The sequence below is a fragment of the Oncorhynchus mykiss genome, chromosome 10 (assembly GCF_057628025.1).
Source record: "Oncorhynchus mykiss isolate SJ-2025 chromosome 10, ASM5762802v1, whole genome shotgun sequence".
NCBI lineage: Eukaryota > Metazoa > Chordata > Actinopteri > Salmoniformes > Salmonidae > Oncorhynchus > Oncorhynchus mykiss.
Genome location: NC_143031.1, coordinates 22163792 through 22181759, shown reverse-complemented (window position 1 = coordinate 22181759; position 17968 = coordinate 22163792). Strand labels below are relative to the sequence as shown.

Below are 17968 nucleotides of genomic sequence, written 5' to 3'. Positions count from 1 at the left end.
AGGACAGTAGAAAAAAATAAGGGAAGCCTACAGCTCATCAATTTGAGGTGAACAAATATTTATTCCACTTCACAGTGATGTAATCCCTATTTCTCTGCTGCCATGGTTTTATGTCCAATACTTTTTCCCTTAGTTCATTTCAACAGCCCTAGCCATGATTTTTAAGTGGCTACACTTTTGTCTTTGACCTTGACAAACCTTATTTCCGACATGGCTCTCTGCATTTATGGACTTTTCATTCAAACTCGAACTTACCCCCACTCACATGTGTAAGTGTGATTTTTTTCTCATGCATGCACTAAAGGACAAGTGCTATTCCGAGTACAGAAGAAAAGAGCCCACACCCATTTCCTGCACGGGCTCACCTGCTTTTTGTTGTTATCCGCAGCAAGGAACCGTTAGGGCCTTCTACACCTTCAGAGAAGACCTAAGGATTTATAAAATAATTGTTGTAGTTTTAAAATCTAAATTTGTTTTTCATTTCTATTTGATATTTTCAATAATATTTAAACGATAATATCATAGAAAAGCATAATATAATTAGACTATGAATTCCTATTTTCAGTTTTTGTTAGAAAGGTTAACACAAAAGAGGAAAAAGTTATTCAATCAGCATTTTTCTTTGGTGGTCTGGGGAGATAAATCTAGCTAGCCAAATCAGCCATTGGCTACGCCTTAAGAAACGAAATAGCAGGCTTTCAACTGTATAGGGCTCCGACGGCCACACCCCTCTTTTCGTGAGTGTGGCTCAGGAACTTAACAACGTTTCAACAACATGCTAGTATCCTGGTTCCAAACGTTGAATAGGTAGAAAAATCTCTGTGGTGAACCATTAATTCAAAAGATTATCAATCATGATAATATATGAAAAAAAGACAACAGTACAAGACTGTGTACATACCTGAGTTAGGAAGCAAACAAACTACTAAACCCATACAGCACTGAGGTCTGTGTTGTCCAGTCACAGAGCAGATGCAAATCATGTGATCTGTTGGCGAGCACATGACACTGCACAATAACTGCTGTATCGTACAGTCACGGGGCAGAGGCAAGTGACGTGATCGATGTGATCTGTTGGCGAACACGCGTGTTCACTCGTGGATTACGTGACTTGTATCTACTTTGTGATTGGATGATACAGACCACAAGGCTCATGGTTAGTGTAGTTTTTGGCACTCTTTGCACCAGAAACTGACGGTAAAAACACAACTTCTCGACACAGAGGTTGAAACATTCATAATCGATGGGCACTACAACATACGAAAATAGAATGTCTATGTTGCACAGTAATATCTCTATCACTAATATTTAATAATCACCACGGGTGATTGTATTGAGAATTCACTTCCTGGAACTGCTTGTCGGTGCCCTATTAGGGCAGAATTTTGGACTGACAGTGGACTCAACCAATCACATTTTGACGTGTAATGGGTGGGACTGTTTTTACAAAAATGTATGGAAACTTCTGCCTTCTCTTCGCCCGTTTCAAGATTAACTTACAACAAGAACTGTGTTGTTTTCAAAGTGTGTTTCTGTCATTTTTCTTGATTTTGAGTTTGGTACAACATGGTGGAAGATTTTTATTCCCCCACTGAAGGCCTGGGTCCAATAGCCACGACTCGCCACTGGTTATCTGTGATTGGAATAGAGAAACTGGTCGTATGAGGCCGAAGACGATTGATAGTTCCGATGGAGTCGCAGTGGCAGTCACGGCAGTTGTTTAAAGGGCCATTCAGATGCAATCTGGGAGATTTCAGCCGCAATTTATGCCTCCCCTATTGCCTCCAATCCTCACTCGGAGGCAGATGGTAAACACAGCTGAGTTATTGTGTCAGGGACCAGACCCCCCTTCCTTCTCCAAGTCGATGAGGCCCAGAGCTGAACAGTCTGGCCCCGTGCTGTGCATTTAATTAGCTCTGCCCTCTCAGCTAGTAGCTAGCACTTCACCTGAGCTAGGCTGCCAGGAAGCTAGCTAGCTAACACTGTCATAAGAATGATGCATCGCTTGTTGTAAGGCATCTTGGCAGCGAATGGCAACCCTATGTCACCATTAGGACAAGTTGCATAAGATGATGATGGATCAAATTGGAAAACTGTGTTAGTCACTTTTAAGAGGAAGAAGGGAGCATATAGATGTAATGATTTGTTATAGTGAGTGTTATCTATGTTTATAGTGAGTGTTATCTCTCCTAGATGTTGGGTTCAGGAGTCTGGGTGTCCTGCCAGGATCGACGGGAAGCAAAAAAGGGGAGCTCATACTGGACTAACCACGGTCTACATTTCAAATCTCTCCTTCTGTCAGTATCTGGATTAGATAGGGAGTAGCTCCCCTGCTATGTTCACTGCCCCGATAACAATCGGCCTGTACAATAACAAGAAATCAATCATGCCTTAACAAAATAATAAATGCACCTCTGTTCACCTGCCTGCATCTTCCACAATGTTTGTGTCTTGTCCTCACAACACTTCAACTACTTTTTTGTTATGAGGTAAAACATGGTTTGCTCTCAAATGCCAATATTCCCCCAACGTAAACCTATTGTTTATGTGGCTTCATTTTAAAGCATGGCAGGTTCAGGGTTTGAATACAAATTTTGGTCACACTTTATTTGGATAATCCGGATAGTCCATCTTTAGATGCTCTACAGATGGTCATACTGTACTATCTGTTGATAAGAAACTGCTTGCTAAGGTTAAGGTTAGGGTTAGTAGATTGTTATTTGAAATGTTACTGATAGTCCATCTGTAGATGCTCTACAGACTATCCAAATAAAGTGTTTAACCTATTTTTCCCTATGAGCGGAGACTGAGAAGTAGAGCATCTGCCTACACACATCAAAAAACGAAACCTGATTTTCTACCTCCTCAATTCTTCTCATCCGGACAATTCGATCTGGGACAGTGCTAACCAGATTAGAGGGATCCACTTTACATCTTTGCCTTTGAAAAAGTAAAGGAAAGAATATCAGTTCTATGAAATGGTTGCATAATGTGGAAAATGTGATATTTTGAGCATTATGCATCAATACATACAGAGACCCCATTTCCAGACAATAACGCTCCATCTAGGCCTAATAGTCCTATCAATGCACCTTTCCATCTTTAAGTGTTGGATATCAAAGAAAAAGCGATGAAACTGGCCTAATTAACCATCTGAACTGTCATCAACTTTGAATGAAGCGGAAACGCTTACATTTCTTTTTCATATAGGCACTCTGTGCTTCAACAGCTGATAGCTGACAGCTGTATTTGAAAGCTCTTTATCACTCTCACTCTATCTCTCGGGAGACAACCTCTGACAACCATATTGTCAATGGACCAAGTGGTGTTAGCATTAAATGGAGAGCTGCTGGGAGGCCATCTACAGTACCACTAAAGGAGACTTCATACCATTTCAATTTGCAATCAACTGCACACAGGAAGGTTGATTATGAAACGAAAGGTTCCACTGCTCAAAAAAATATAGGGAACACTAAAATATCACATCCTAGATCTGAATGAATGAAATATTCTTATTAAATACTTTTTTCTTTACATAGTTGAATGTGCTGACAACAAAATCACACAAAAATTATCAATGGAAATCAAATGTATCAACCCATGGAGGTCTGGATTTGGAGTCACACTCAAAATTAAAGTGGAAAACCACACTACAGGCTGATCCAACTTTGATGTAATGTCCTTAAAACAAGTCAAAATAAGGGTCAGTAGTGTGTGTGGCCTCCACGTGCCTGTATGACCTCCCTACACCTGGTTATGCTCCTGATGAGGTGGCGGATGGTCTCCTGAGGGATCTCCTCCCAGACCTGGACTAAAGCATCCGCCAACTCCTGGACAGTCTGTGGTGCAACGTGGCGTTGGTGGATGGAGCGAGACATGATGTCCCAGATGTGCTCAATTGGATTCAGGTCTGGGGAACGGGCGGGCCAGTCCATAGCATCAATGCCTTCCTCTTGCAGGCACTGCTGACACACTCCAGCCACATGAGGTCTAGCATTGTCTTGCATTAGGAGGAACCCAGGGCCAACCGCACCAGCATATGGTCTCACAAGGGGTCTGAGGATCTCATCTCGGTACCTAATGGCAGTCAGGCTACCTCTGGCGAGCACATGGAGGGCTGTGCGGCCCCCCAAAGAATTGCCACCCTACACCATGACTGACCCACCACCAAACCGGTCATGCTGGAGGATGTTGCAGGCAGCAGAACGTTCTCCACTGCGTCTCCAGACTCTGTCACGTCTGTCACATGTGCTCAGTGTGAGCCTGCTTTCATCTGTGAAGAGCACAGGGCGCCAGTGGCGAATTTGCCAATCTTGGTATTCTCTAGCAAATGCCAAACGTCCTGCACGGTGTTGGGCTGTAAGCACAACCCCCACCTGTGGACGTCGGGCCCTCATACCACCCTCATGGAGTCTGTTTCTGACCGTTTGAGCAGACACATGCACATTTGTGGCCTGCTGGAGGTAATTTTGCAGGGCTCTGGCAGTGCTCTCCTGCTCCTCCTTGCACAAATGTGGAGGTAGCGGCCCTGCTGCTGGGTTGTTGCCCTCTTACGGCCTCCTCCACGTCTCTTGATGTACTGGCCTGTCTCCTGGTAGCGCCTCCATGCTCTGGACACTACGCTGACAGACACAGCAAACCTTCTTGCCACAGCTCGCATTGATGTGCCATCCTGGATGAGCGGCACTACCTGAGCCACTTGTGTGGGTTGTAGACTCCGTCTCATGCTACCACTAGAGGGAAAGCACTGTCAGCATTCAAAAGTGACCAAAACATCAGCCAGGAAGCATAGGAACTGAGAAGTGGTCTGTGGTCACCACCTGTAGAACCACTCCTTTATTGGGGGTGTCTTGCTAATTGCCTATAATTTCCACCTGTTGTCTATTCCATTTGCACAACAGCATGTGGAATTTATTGTCAATCAGTGTTGCTTCCTAAGTGGACAGTTTGATTTCACAGAAGTGTGATTGACTTGGAGTTACATGGTGTTGTTTAAGTGTTCCCTTTATTTTTTTGAGCAGTGTATTATGTTGAAAAGACACAGTATTACACAAAGGCAAATTTCAACTTAAAATTTTTACTTACAGTATGAACATGAATCAATGCAATTTTCCAAAACCGTTATACCATTTTTTTAAGTAATGTACACACTTTCCTGGAAAGCCATTTCAGTAGGTTAAGCAAGCTGTCAATAAGTCAATATGAAAATAAAACCGACCAAGAGGTTATTTTCTAGAGTTATAGATCAATATCTGACTTTACTGCCAAAAATGTCAAGAATAATGGAGTCTTCCAGGGCATTTCTAAATTGGTAGAAGTGGGAATTGGAGTTTGAGGACACAATCATGAGCTAAAAGGACTGAGAAGTCAAACACTTAAGGCATATACCATTAGCATCCATAAACTCTTCCAGACAAACATTTTCCTGGCCAGAGACCTAGGCTATTATCTCTCATTCTTCCCAAAGTCTGCAGTTGTTCACTTCCCTTCAATGATTTGAAAGTCAATTACTTGTATAGAAATATGGTGGAAACCCCTACAAGCCCATGCCTTCACCAATCCGATGTTTATAGGTTTGTGGGAAGTAATGAACAAGTGCACACTTCAGGAGAAAGGAGATAATATTGGGATGTACCTCCCTAATTTCCCTCCTTGTAGAAAATTAGCTCCTTAGTCCAAAGCTACTTTGCCTCTTAGGGCCACCGTACTACCAGTAATCAGTAATCAACACTGGACTACAACTAAACAAAACTCAAGACTCCACATTATACATTAACTAGCACAGCAACCTTTAAATGTTCCATGGATTTCTTTCTCAATCTCATTCCCCCTCAGCGGCGCCAGTAATATTTTTCCTGGAGCTGTGTGATTGATAACGGGAAGAGAGTAGACAGAATCTATTGACGTTGATGGATGCAAAGCAGTCCACCTCTCCATCTGTGCACGACTTCACAAACACACAACCGAGTGTGTATGCTTTAGCATCAACTCTGAGGAAACCTCGCTTATCAATCTCCATTATGCACGTATAAAAACGTATAATAAGCACTTCCAGACACATTTAAGTCAGAGAAACAGAAAGGTAATATTTTAAGGTTGCAGATCTGAAGAATCAAACACAGATTAGATCTAAGCACAGCTTTGAGTTTTTGAGGACAGAAAGAGAATGCAGCGTTAAAACAAAACTTCATGTGTCAATCATGTGTCATTTTATTTAAAAGAAGCAGTGACAGCAATTGACAAGCAATAGCTTTTATTCAGACCCGTTACGTCCTCCAAACTTGGCATTCAGGTCAAAGAGTTCAATCTTGGTTTCATCAGACCAGAGAATCTTGTTTCTCATGGTCTGAGAGTCCTTTAGGTGCCTTTCGGCAAACTCCAAGCGGGCTGTCATGTGCCTTTTACTGAGAAGTGGCTTCAATCTGACCACTCTACCATAAAGGCTTGATTAGTGGAGTGCTGCAGAGATGGTTGTCCTTCTGGAAGGTTCTCCCATCTACACAGAGGAACTCTGGAGCTCTGTCAGAGTGACCATCAGGTTCTTGGTCACATCCCTGACCTACACCCTTCGATTGCTCAGTTTGGCCTGGCAGCCAGCTCTAGGAAAAGTCTTGGTGGATCCAAACTTCTTCCATTTAAGAATGATGGTGGCCACTGTGTTCTTAGGGACCTTCCCCAGATCTGTGCCTCGACACAATCCTGTCTCAGGGCTCTACAGACAATTCCTTTGACCTCATGGCTTGGTTTTTGCATTGACATACAAGGTCAACTGTGCGACCTTACATAGACTAGTTCAGTGTGTCAAATCGGAGGGCCTGTTGTCCAGACCTCTGGCAGGCTCTATGGGGGTGCCACAGGGTTCAATTCTCGGGCCGACTCTCGTCTCTGTATACATCAATGATGTCACTCTTGCTGCTGGTGATTCTCTGATCCACCTCTATGCAGACGACACCATTCTGTATACCTCTGGCCCTTCTTTGGACTGTGTTAACTAACCTCCAGACGAGCTTCAATGCCATACAACTCCTTCCGTGGCCTCCAACTGCTCTTAAATGCAAGTAAAACTAAATGCATGCTCTTCAACCGATCGCTGCCAGCACCTGCCCACTCGTCCAGCATCACTACTCTGGACGGTTCGGACTTAGAATATGTGGACAACTACAAATACCTAGGTGTCTGGTTAGACTGTAAACTCTCCTTTCAGACTCACATGAAGCATCTCCAATCCAAAATTAAATCTTAAAAACGGCTTCCTATTTCGCAACAAAGTATCCTTCACTCATGCTGCCAAACATTCCCTCGTAAAACTGACCATCCTACCGATCCTCGACTTCGGTGATGCCATTTACATAATAGCCTCCAACACTCTACTCAACAAATTAGATGCAGACTACCACAGTGCTATCCGTTTTGTCACAAAAGCCCCATTTACTACCCACCACTGCGACCTGTACGCTCTCGTTGGCTGGCCCTCGCTTCATACTCGTCGCCAAACCAACTGGCTCCAGGTCATCTACAAAGCCCAAAGCCAATTCTTCCTTTGGCCGCCTTACCTTCCAGTTCTTTGCTGCCAATGACTGGAACGAACTGCAAAAATTACTGAAGCAGGAGACTCATATCTCCCTCACTAGCTTTAAGCACCAGCTGTCAGAGCAGCTCACAGATCACTGGACCTGTACATAGCCCATCTATAAACAGCCCATCCAACTACCTCATCCCCATACTGTATTTATTTATTTATCTTGCTCCTTTGCACCCCAGTATCTCTACTTGCACATTCATCTTCTGCACATCTATCACTCCAGTGTTGAATTGGTATATTGTAATTACTTCACCACCATGGCCTGTTTATTGCCTTATCTTACCTCATTTGCACACACTGTATATAGACTTTTTTTCTACTGCATTATTGACTGTATGTTTGTTTATTCCATGTGTAACTCTGTGTTGTTGTATGTTTCGAACTGCTTTGCTTTATCTTGGCCAGGTCGCAGTTGCAAATGAGAACTTGTTCTCAACTAATAAAGGTGAAATAAAAAATAAAAAAATAGACAGGTGTGTGCCTTTCCAAATCATGTCCAGTCAATTGAATTTACCACAGGTGGACTCCAATCAAGTTGTCGAAACATCTCAAGGACGATCAATAGAAACAGGATGCACTTGAACTCAATTTCGAGTCTCATAGCAAAGGGTCTGAATACTTATGTAAATGTAATATTTGTTGTTTATTTTGCACACATTTCTAAAAACCTGTTTTTGCTTTGTCATTATGGGGTATTGTGTGTACTGTAGATTGATGAGGGGGAAAAAATGAAATCCATTTTAGTATAACGCTGTAATGTAACAAAATGTGTAAAAAGGAAGAAGTCTGAAAAATTTCCGAATGCACCGTGAGTTGACTGCAATGTCAACACAGTGCTTTACCTAAGAGCACACCGGTAGTGTGTGAGTTTGTGTGGACACACACTGTCCCCTTTATTAATTTTTAAAATGGCGCTCAACGTGCCCTCCAAGGGTGTCACAAATATTTGGGTACATTTACGAGCCTGCCCTTCAGCCCTCCACTCGGCGACAGTTAATGACTTGTCGTAGATGGCTATAAACTCCCAATGTCCCTTCTCACCTAATATTTACCCTCTCTTTTCACTGTGACATAATTTTTTCCCGCCTGTTACCGCTGCTGCATTGTTCTATTTCTCTATTTCCATACAGTATATTTAAAGATGTTGGATGAGTGCATGGAGGAGGTTGGGGGGTGGTGGGTAAAGGAATTATCTGAACACCACTGGCAATAAAATGTGATAAATATTCCTGTAGATGAGATTATCAAACACCTTCCAACACTGCATGTATAATTAGAGTGGTGTCATTAATCATGTGTTGCCGGAGCTTTTTGGAGTAATGAGATTCCAAAATTTTAAATAATTAAGCCGGTGTGGCACTAAGGAGTCTGTTTATTACCCAAGATTCTTGACATCATTCAGGAGCCATTGACTGGGCCCCGCCGCCGGGTATTGTGGGATAACTTGGCCTAAAACTCCCCAAATTGTTTTATTTCTTCCTCTCCTACTCAAAATCTCCTGTCACATATCATCTTACACTTTGGTTTATCATGACACGCCCACACATTCTTGGGGATTCTTGTTTGCTGCAAGAGTTTTCCTGGCACTATGCCGAGTCATCATTATGCAATGTTAATTATGCCCCAGCTGATAAAACAATGTGGTAATATCGTGGCCACTCATCAAATGGCTTATGCTAATTATGTATTCCCAGATTGCATTTTAATCGTTGCTACAATAATACTAATCAAACTCATCATCGTCCGCAATTTACACGCCTACTGATTCATCGGCGGGGCCCAACTGGGGGGCACAGCATAATCACATCATATACCGCAAAGAATCATCACAAATGACACAGACAATCAACAGTGCAGACTCCTTTTGCATGTGTTTGATCCTGGACCATTTAAGGGTATGAATGAATCATCTCTATCTAGTCAGTAACAGCAGTGTTGTTGCAGATGGACAGATGTCTAATGAGAGAGTGCAAGCCTCATACAAAATCACTATCCTGTCTGTGATGGTCTGACTGCTATGAAGAGCATAGAGAACCACACAGGGTCATCAATAACATAAAATGATTCAACAAATGTGGTCAGCGTGATGACTTCTGAGGGAAAGATGCATATTTAGGTAATGTTTATGTTAATAATCTACCGTCGAGAGGGAGAAACATGTTTTGGCTGACAGCAAATGGAATAGAAAAACATGTTTTCCCCTCTGTGTAAACGTGGAAGAGCATTGATGTATGCATAACATACTGCATGGCAGTTAACCAATTAAAACACTACCTCAGCCTGTAGCCAGATCGTTCCTGCCCAACAACTCATGCAGTGGCACTTTCCCAGTATACAGTGCAGTACACTTCTCTATCCAGAGGCAGCGGTCTAGGAATAACTGAGATATATAGTAATAATAGTAAAGGTCCCGTAGCTTGACTGATGCTGCATCCGTAGGTGTTAGTATAGTTAGTAAACTTGCTCACACTTAATTAGAAATATACAAATGAGCTCTTAATGATATGTAGGACAGTAAGAGGCAATTTCATCATGTTAGGTTAATTAAATACTTTGCCTTCTCACACAGTAAATTATTTACGTACACAATGAGCCATTAGAAATTGCTCACCGCACTTCATCAGACAAATCATTGACGGTGTGCCCATTCTGGATAGAATGTCTGAAATAGCAATAATATATTGGAAGTAGGAAGGATATGAGGGATTAAAATAATGTCTAGTTTTAAAAAGTAGAGCAGTTGTGTCCATTGGACAGTGTAAGATGGCAGAGCGCCTAAACTGGTCTAGAAAAGTAAAATTTACTTCAATAATTGAACTTAATTTTTTATGCTGATGCCCAGTGCCGTCAAAATGATTATTTTTACCTGTTTTTTGTATCATATTGTACAACAGCTGATAAAACTAAAACTGTGAAAGCGTGAAAAAAATGTGATCATTGTTATTTCCTAATAGTTGCTGGTGGGAAAATAAAATCTACACAGGACCTTCTATTCAGCAGGTTTTGCATGGGTGGCGTTCGTTTCAGCTTGCCTGGCATCACCAGGCGGTAAATTAGTTAATAGACAAAAAACAAAGAGAGTTCCAAACCTCTCTGCCAAAACAGCTAGTTTTCAGTTTTCCCTCCCCATAGACCACTCCCAGACAGTCCTAGCCAAATCCTTGCTTGAGAAATTTTTATGGAAAATGATTACAGTAAGGTACTTAATTGTTACCCAGAAATATTAAATACTGCGATAAAAATGGCTGCATTAGGCCTTTAATCTCTATGGGATCGGTGTGTCCCCCACCCCCGCGGGACGGTTAAGCTAACGTAGGCTAATGTGATTAGCATGAGGTTGTAAGTAACATGAACATTTCCCAGGACATAGACAAATCTGATATGGGCAGACACCTTCAATTATTGTTAATCTAACTGCACTGTCCAATTTACAGTAGACATTACAGTGAAATAATACCATGCTATTGTTTGAGGAGAGTGCACAATTGTGAAAGAACATATCCACATTCCTTTTGGAACAAAAGTTAGAGAATATAGTGATTCTGAGTACTTTGTATACGACTATTGGGAATGTTATCCTGGATAGCAGAATATACGTGAGTCTTCATTAAAGGTGTGGTCCAATTCGTTTTATTTTTTACCTTTTCCCCGCAGATTTCATTATCTGTCATTGATTTGACAGTTTATATACCTAGTCTCTCCGTGTAATTCCACCATGTTTCTGTGAAGTATTGGAAATGGAGAAGGCCTGCATTTAAATGAATCTTGCATTTAAGTACCTTTCACCCCAAAAAATGACAATCCCAATGATTAATTTTGTTTTCTACACATTGTCTGGGGTATATGCAGGGCTAATAAAAAACAAGAGTGACATTAAATCACTTCCTTTAGCAGAAGTCAAGCATCCATGCCAGTGTTCTTGTGCCCCTTGGATTAGGTGTCTTATTAAAAACATATTTAATGGATTGCTGATAATATATCAACGTCTCGCTGCACACAATTTTGAGGAAAAAATTAACTGATTTAAATGAGAAATCAGTATTGCAATTTGTTTCTCCTGGCATATTGTATTTGTAATGAAAATTGAGTTTAGAGGCAATTCATTATACTCAGTCTGGGAGAGTACTTACACGGAACCCAAACCGGCTGTGCGCATGCACCATCATGCATACATTTATTTTGTCCCCCTACACCAAATGGATCACGACACACAGGGTAAAATATCAAAACAAACTCTGAACCAATTATATTAATTTGGGGACAAGTCGAAAAGCATTAAACATTTATGGCAATTTAGCTAGTTAGCTTGCACTTTCTAGCTAATTTGTCATATTTAGCTAGCTTGCTGTTGCTAGATAATTTGTGCTGGGATATAAACATTGAGTTGTTATTTAGCCTTAAATGCACAAGGTCCTCTACTCCACACATAAAACGGTCAAACGAATTGTTTCTAGTCATCTCTTTTCCTTCCAGGATTTTTCTTCTCTTGACTTTATATTGCGATTGGCAACATTCATAAATTAGGTGCATTACCGCCACTGAGCTTGCTCGTCTTTCAGTCACCCACGTGAGTATAACCAATGAGGAGACGGCACGTGGGTACCTGCTTCTATAAACCAATGAGGAGATGGGAGAGGCAGGATTTGCAGCGCAATCTGCATCAGAAATAGAACTGAATATAGAACTTAGAACTTCTATTTTATCCCTAGGCAACGCAGACGCTCGTTGGCGCGTGCGAGCAGTGTGGGTGCAATAATTGAATAACATAGCTTTCTAAATGTATTTTGCGACACGAGCGGTGTAGTCAGCCTGTCAGGTGCCCAAACTGTCAAAGCAAAAAATAAATAAAACATTATTATATATATATATATATATAAAGTGAATTGCTAAACAGCATTGAAAGGGTTCAAATCAGTTACTGAAACAATTTTTTATTCACTTGAAGTAAACTATATTAATCAAAAACATTGGTCCCTCCAACGTCATTTTAGAGAATTAGCAGTACGTCCATTCGGCTTCACCTGAGACCAGCCACCCGATAGCTGATGAAACTGTTGGTTTGCACAAACAAAAACGTATGCACAAACTCTCAGGGAAGCTCATATGCATCTTCAACAGCCTAATCAACTCTATGCAAAGGAGATGTCGTGCTGCATGAGGCAAATGGTGTCTGTGACCAGCATATCTGTATTCCCAGTCATGTGAAATCCCTAGATTAGGGCCTAATGAATTTATTTCAATTGACTGACTTTCTGATTTCTTTATATGAACTGTTACTCAGTGAAGTCAGATATTTTTTCACTGTAGTTCAATTGGCATTGGATAAAGTGTTACCAAGTGCTTTATGTATTCACATGCAGGTAAACACAACCAAAAAGACATGGCATAGTTAATATATTCAGGGGCACATTACAGACACAAACCCACCTGTTTCATCTGAGACAGGACATAGGTATTAAAATACATTAACAAAATACATTAACAAAATAGGTCCAAATGTTGACATTTAACCATAGTAGTTACTGTATATGTCACCTGACATTAGTTCAATTATTTGCCATTTTAGCACTTATCCAAAGTGACAGTATGTGTGAATACATTTTTTGTATGGGTGACCCCAGTGGGAATCAAACTCAAAATCCTGATGATGCAAGCTTCATGTGCTACCAATTGAGCCACACAGGCTTGGGCGTAATATTGTATACTGACAGCAATAATGGCGCGGGAGGGGATGGCTGCCGTTTTACGGGCTCCTAACCAACTGTGCTATTTTGTTTGTTTTTTCACATCGTTTGTAACTCATTTTGTACATAATGTTGCTGCTACCATCTCTTATGACCTAAAAGAGCTTCTGGACATCAGAATAGTGATTACTAACCTCGAACTGGACAAAGATTTTTCTTTAATGAGTACAACGCAAAGAATATACTGCCTTGTCAAGACCAGGCCCAAACCCCTGTCATGAGCGTGAAGAAAAAACTGAGAAAGGGGGGAGGAGGGCGGGGTGCCTTGTAAGAATTTGCCGAAGAGTAGGTAAACCACCACTTATTGGCCAACGTGCAATCATTGGAAAACAAACTTGAATATATACGATTAAGACTATCCTACCAATGGGCAGGGGTGGAAAGAGTACTGTAAAATCCTGTAAAAAGTAGAAATACTGTTACTTAAATTAAATTGTAATCAAGTAGAAGTAAAAGTACCGGTGTAAAAAACTACTCAAGTAGAAATAAAAAGTAGCACATTTAAAAAGTACTCAGAGTTAAAGTTACTAAGTTACTTCTAAAGTAATTTGCTATTTCAATTTTGATGGTTATTTTTATTCTCCTTTTACAAGAATGGAAGTTCATGGGAAAGGGTGTGGCAACTGTATATGTAATACGTATATGTAATATTGTTTACATGTAATGCTTGACAGGCTAAATGTTCCATAAAACACCAGAAAATAACCAACAAGATAAGATCCAGCACAGCTGATTTTAATATTAAATCTTCAACTTCACATATACAAATGTTCAAAGGAATGTTAAAAAGGAATATTTTTGTGGAACTACCTATCGAACCCTTAAATGATTCACTTCTCTCTGAATTTGCCATTCAGTTTCAGTAGGAGCTGATTTTCTAAGTTAATTGAGTCTATCCCGGCTCGCTTTGCAGTGAAGAGTAGTCCAGCACAGCTAAAAAGGCGCCCACAGGCGGCAGATGCAGGCAGGCCTGTGTTGAGTTTGAGGGACAACTTTTTTATGTACGGAAACAAATTATGTAAATCTATTTTGTCCGATGGACCAGCAAGATACCCATCCAGCTGCCCTGTACCTTCTGACCGTTCGGTTGTCAGTAATGAGAAGAAACCCTCTTTATCAGATTAATGCTGCCTTAGATGCTCAGTCTCGTCCTGTGTGATTGTGTCAAGATGATTCTTCAGGTACACCAAACCTGTACATTGGAAACAACACAACATTCACAATTTCAGTTTTTCGGCAAACTCTGTAGTATGTGGCTGGCAACACAGTCATATTATTGGCATTGCAATTAGCTCTAACACAGTTGTTACTCTCAGATACTGAGATTGATTTGAGTTGTTCAAATACATTCTGACCTAACAAATTCTCTAATGAGGTGAGTCCATGTCTGGCTGTACCCAGACATAGATATATACAAAGATGATTGTACAACACCTGAAAATGCAACTTAAATAATGAAAAAAAGAAAAACAGAACAGAAAACAATTCAAGAAAAGACTCAAAGACCAACATATATCATTATATGGACAATGAGGTTAAAATAAATCATACCGGCAGTGATGACATCAGTTTTGTCAGTCCAAGAAGTCTTGAACTTTCGCAGAAGGATTGCTGCAGCAATAAGCTGTGGCTCCTCCATTATTTCTCCAAAGCGCATTTGGAGACCGTTCTGAATGGCTCTGATAGTGGTAGATACATTTGGCAAGACGCTTCCAGCCTTTGAAGTTTTGTTTTTAGTTTTAAGAAGATCACTGGCAGCAGCCACGCCATATGCGTGTTGGTCTCAGACTGTAGAACGTTCAAGGCTTCATCACTTTGCAGTACTCATTCAAGAAGGACATTTCTGCCGGGCTCAGCCTGAAAGACAAGGTAAGGTAGATGTAATACCTCTTAGAATACTAACGTTTCATGGACAATACATATTACTGTAATAGGAAAACATTACATTGATTCAAATAATTGCTACTCACATTTTCACTTTTAATTCTTCACACACATTTCTTATGGCATCCTCCCCCTTCTGTTGTATGATACGTGTGATCCTCTCCACAGCCAGGTAAGTTGAGTTCCAACGTGTTTGATTTGGATGGATCTACTGCAGTTTGTACTCATTCTCTACAACTTCAGCAGCTAAGGTTGTCCGGACCGTTTTATTCCACATGGCTTGGCATATGGCAAAAGACCACCCAGACAACCTTTTGTAGCTTTCACTATTTGTTTCTGCCAACGCAGAATCTGTTGTTGAAATGAGGTTCAGCAGGTGACATGCACACTGTTGATGCTGAGGGAGTTGATAGTCTAGGCCACTGTCATTTTCCATGATGGAATAGGAGTCTTGGTATTCAACCTGCTCTGCTGGCTCTTCAGCATCTGAGTCTTGGTCTGCTGACTCGACTGCCTGGCTCTGCTCACCGAAAACATTGAATGCTTTGATAAAGTTTGATCCACTTTGTTGTGGTTCTTACCACTTGATCCCTGATCCTTTATGCACAGTGGATGTCATCGAGGGCACCTGCAAACACATCAAATGTGTGGGAACCTCTCAATCTCTTGCAAGCGAGTGCAGCAGAACGTCTCACCAGAGTTTCTTCATCTATCCAGTGACATGTGACCCCGATATAACTCCTTTGATGAGCTGTCCAACAATCAGTGGTGGTGGCAACATAATTTACCCTGCCAAGGTGTGCCATAACCGTCTTCTTCATGTGATTGGCAGCTTCATCTATTCTTGAACGAACAGTAGTTAAGGAGATAACTTTGCATTGAGGATGCAGTGGTTACCAACTCTTTAAAAGCTGGTTGTTTGACCACAGAGAATGGCTGTTGGCCCTCACAGATCAAATGAATGACAAGCTTGTCAACGGTTGCCTGTGAGATGCACCTTGCTCCTCCCACTTCCATCATTTCAGACATATTTGCTTGCTTGCAAGTTGAGGTGTTTGATAGTTCCTTGGTTCATTTGTTTGTTGTTGCAGAGGTGAGCATATTGTAGTATGTCATCTTTAATGGATGTTTCCTCTGTGGACAAAATTATTGTATCAATCTGGGCAAAATGTATATAGCCTGACCAGTTTGGTTTTATACAAATTAACTTAAACCAGCACAAGGTGCAATCTGTAAGTATTTGGGCAATGACAACATTTTTGTTTTGGCTCTGTAGTCCAGCACATTGGATTTTCAAAGATACAATGACAATGGGGTTAAAGTGAATGTGTTTCAAATGAACCATTTAGAAATTACAGCATGTTTTGAATAATGTCACTGTCCAGATACATACGGATGTTGGGGAATATTGTTATTTCTTTTCCCTAGTTATAAGAACTATAGTTTAACCAAACATGGATTTTTTCGGCTATTATTTGAAACTCAGTGATCCAACCAGATATAGCTAGGTAATAAGCAAGCACAAAAAGATAATGCACATGCCTAAAGATCCCAGGTCTCAAAATGATGTATTTATTTTATCTTCACAAGTTCATTAATTTCACTTTACCCAACAACTTACATTATGGGATGGCTAGCTAACGTAAACTCACCCAATTCCGTACAAATGTGCGCAACTGCGACATTCAAATGAGGCTGCAAAGAAAACTAACGGGACTGTGGTGACTGTGTTGACTTCAAAATCTGGGGTGTGAACTAGGTTTCTATTCAAGCGTTGATCGACATGGTAATGGCTCTATAGTATTGGAGAAAACTAGTCATGCCGTAACGTACAGCACGCGTAAAGCAACTATTTCTGTCTTACAATCTTTCTCCACCAGGTGTAGCACTTCTCTCTTTGTTTAAAAACAAGAAATGGACAGTGATGAGGGTAAGGGGGGATGCCTAGTCATTTTTTGCATCGTAACTGCAAGCGATCATGACTCTCAAAAGACAATGTTTACTTCTGAAGATCACTTTAGCAAAGCTACCTAATTCAAATTCGACACAAACCTTCAAAGGTATGTAATGACACATTATATAAACTATTTATAGTGTTTTATTTACATTTTAGAGGCGATAAGGTGATAAGTTGGACAGATCGAGTGAAAAAAAGCAGTTTCCCCACACGACATCTCTCCTTTTCACTATCACGCATTAGTTTTGCTTCCCCACCCGCCATTTTTAAAAAGACCCGACGAGGCTCATTGCCTGCTTGAATTATGCCTGCTTTGTTTTTTGTGCAGGCAGGCTGTACACACTCCAAAAGCACTCGATAATGCCTCAAATTTCACGGCACCATCTCCTTTGTGGCCATAACACACCCTAAAAAAACATGTATTTTGTGGCCCGGAGTGCTGCAGTGTGCCCTTCTCCCTGAGTGTGCTGCGCACTCCGAATTGCCTCTCACTCACATGGCTCGCAGTCACGTGATCAGATGCCACTGCGTGCGTCCTTATCCAATTCCGAGGGGCATATTGAAGATATTGAAAGAAATGTCCACATTTACTTTTCCGTAAGCCAACAAGATGAGTAGACCAAAAGAACAGCAAAAGCACTAGCCTATGTCAATCTACTATACCCCATAGTACAAAAGTCGACCTATTATATTATTTGCAATAAATAAATATTCCAAACAAAGTCTGGGACAGTTGTGGGATGCAATAGATCCCAAATTAATACAACCATTAGCAACAAAAAAAAATGTTTTATGCAATGT

The 17968-nt window shown here is 41.0% G+C and overlaps 1 protein-coding gene and 1 pseudogene across 4 annotated transcripts in view; both read right to left on the bottom strand.

Annotated features, from left to right (window-relative positions):
* Positions 1-17968, bottom strand: part of ntm (neurotrimin) — a 436848-nt gene that overhangs the window by 230115 nt on the left and 188765 nt on the right. The window lies entirely within an intron of this gene.
* Positions 13711-16016, bottom strand: LOC149979965 (uncharacterized; annotated as a pseudogene).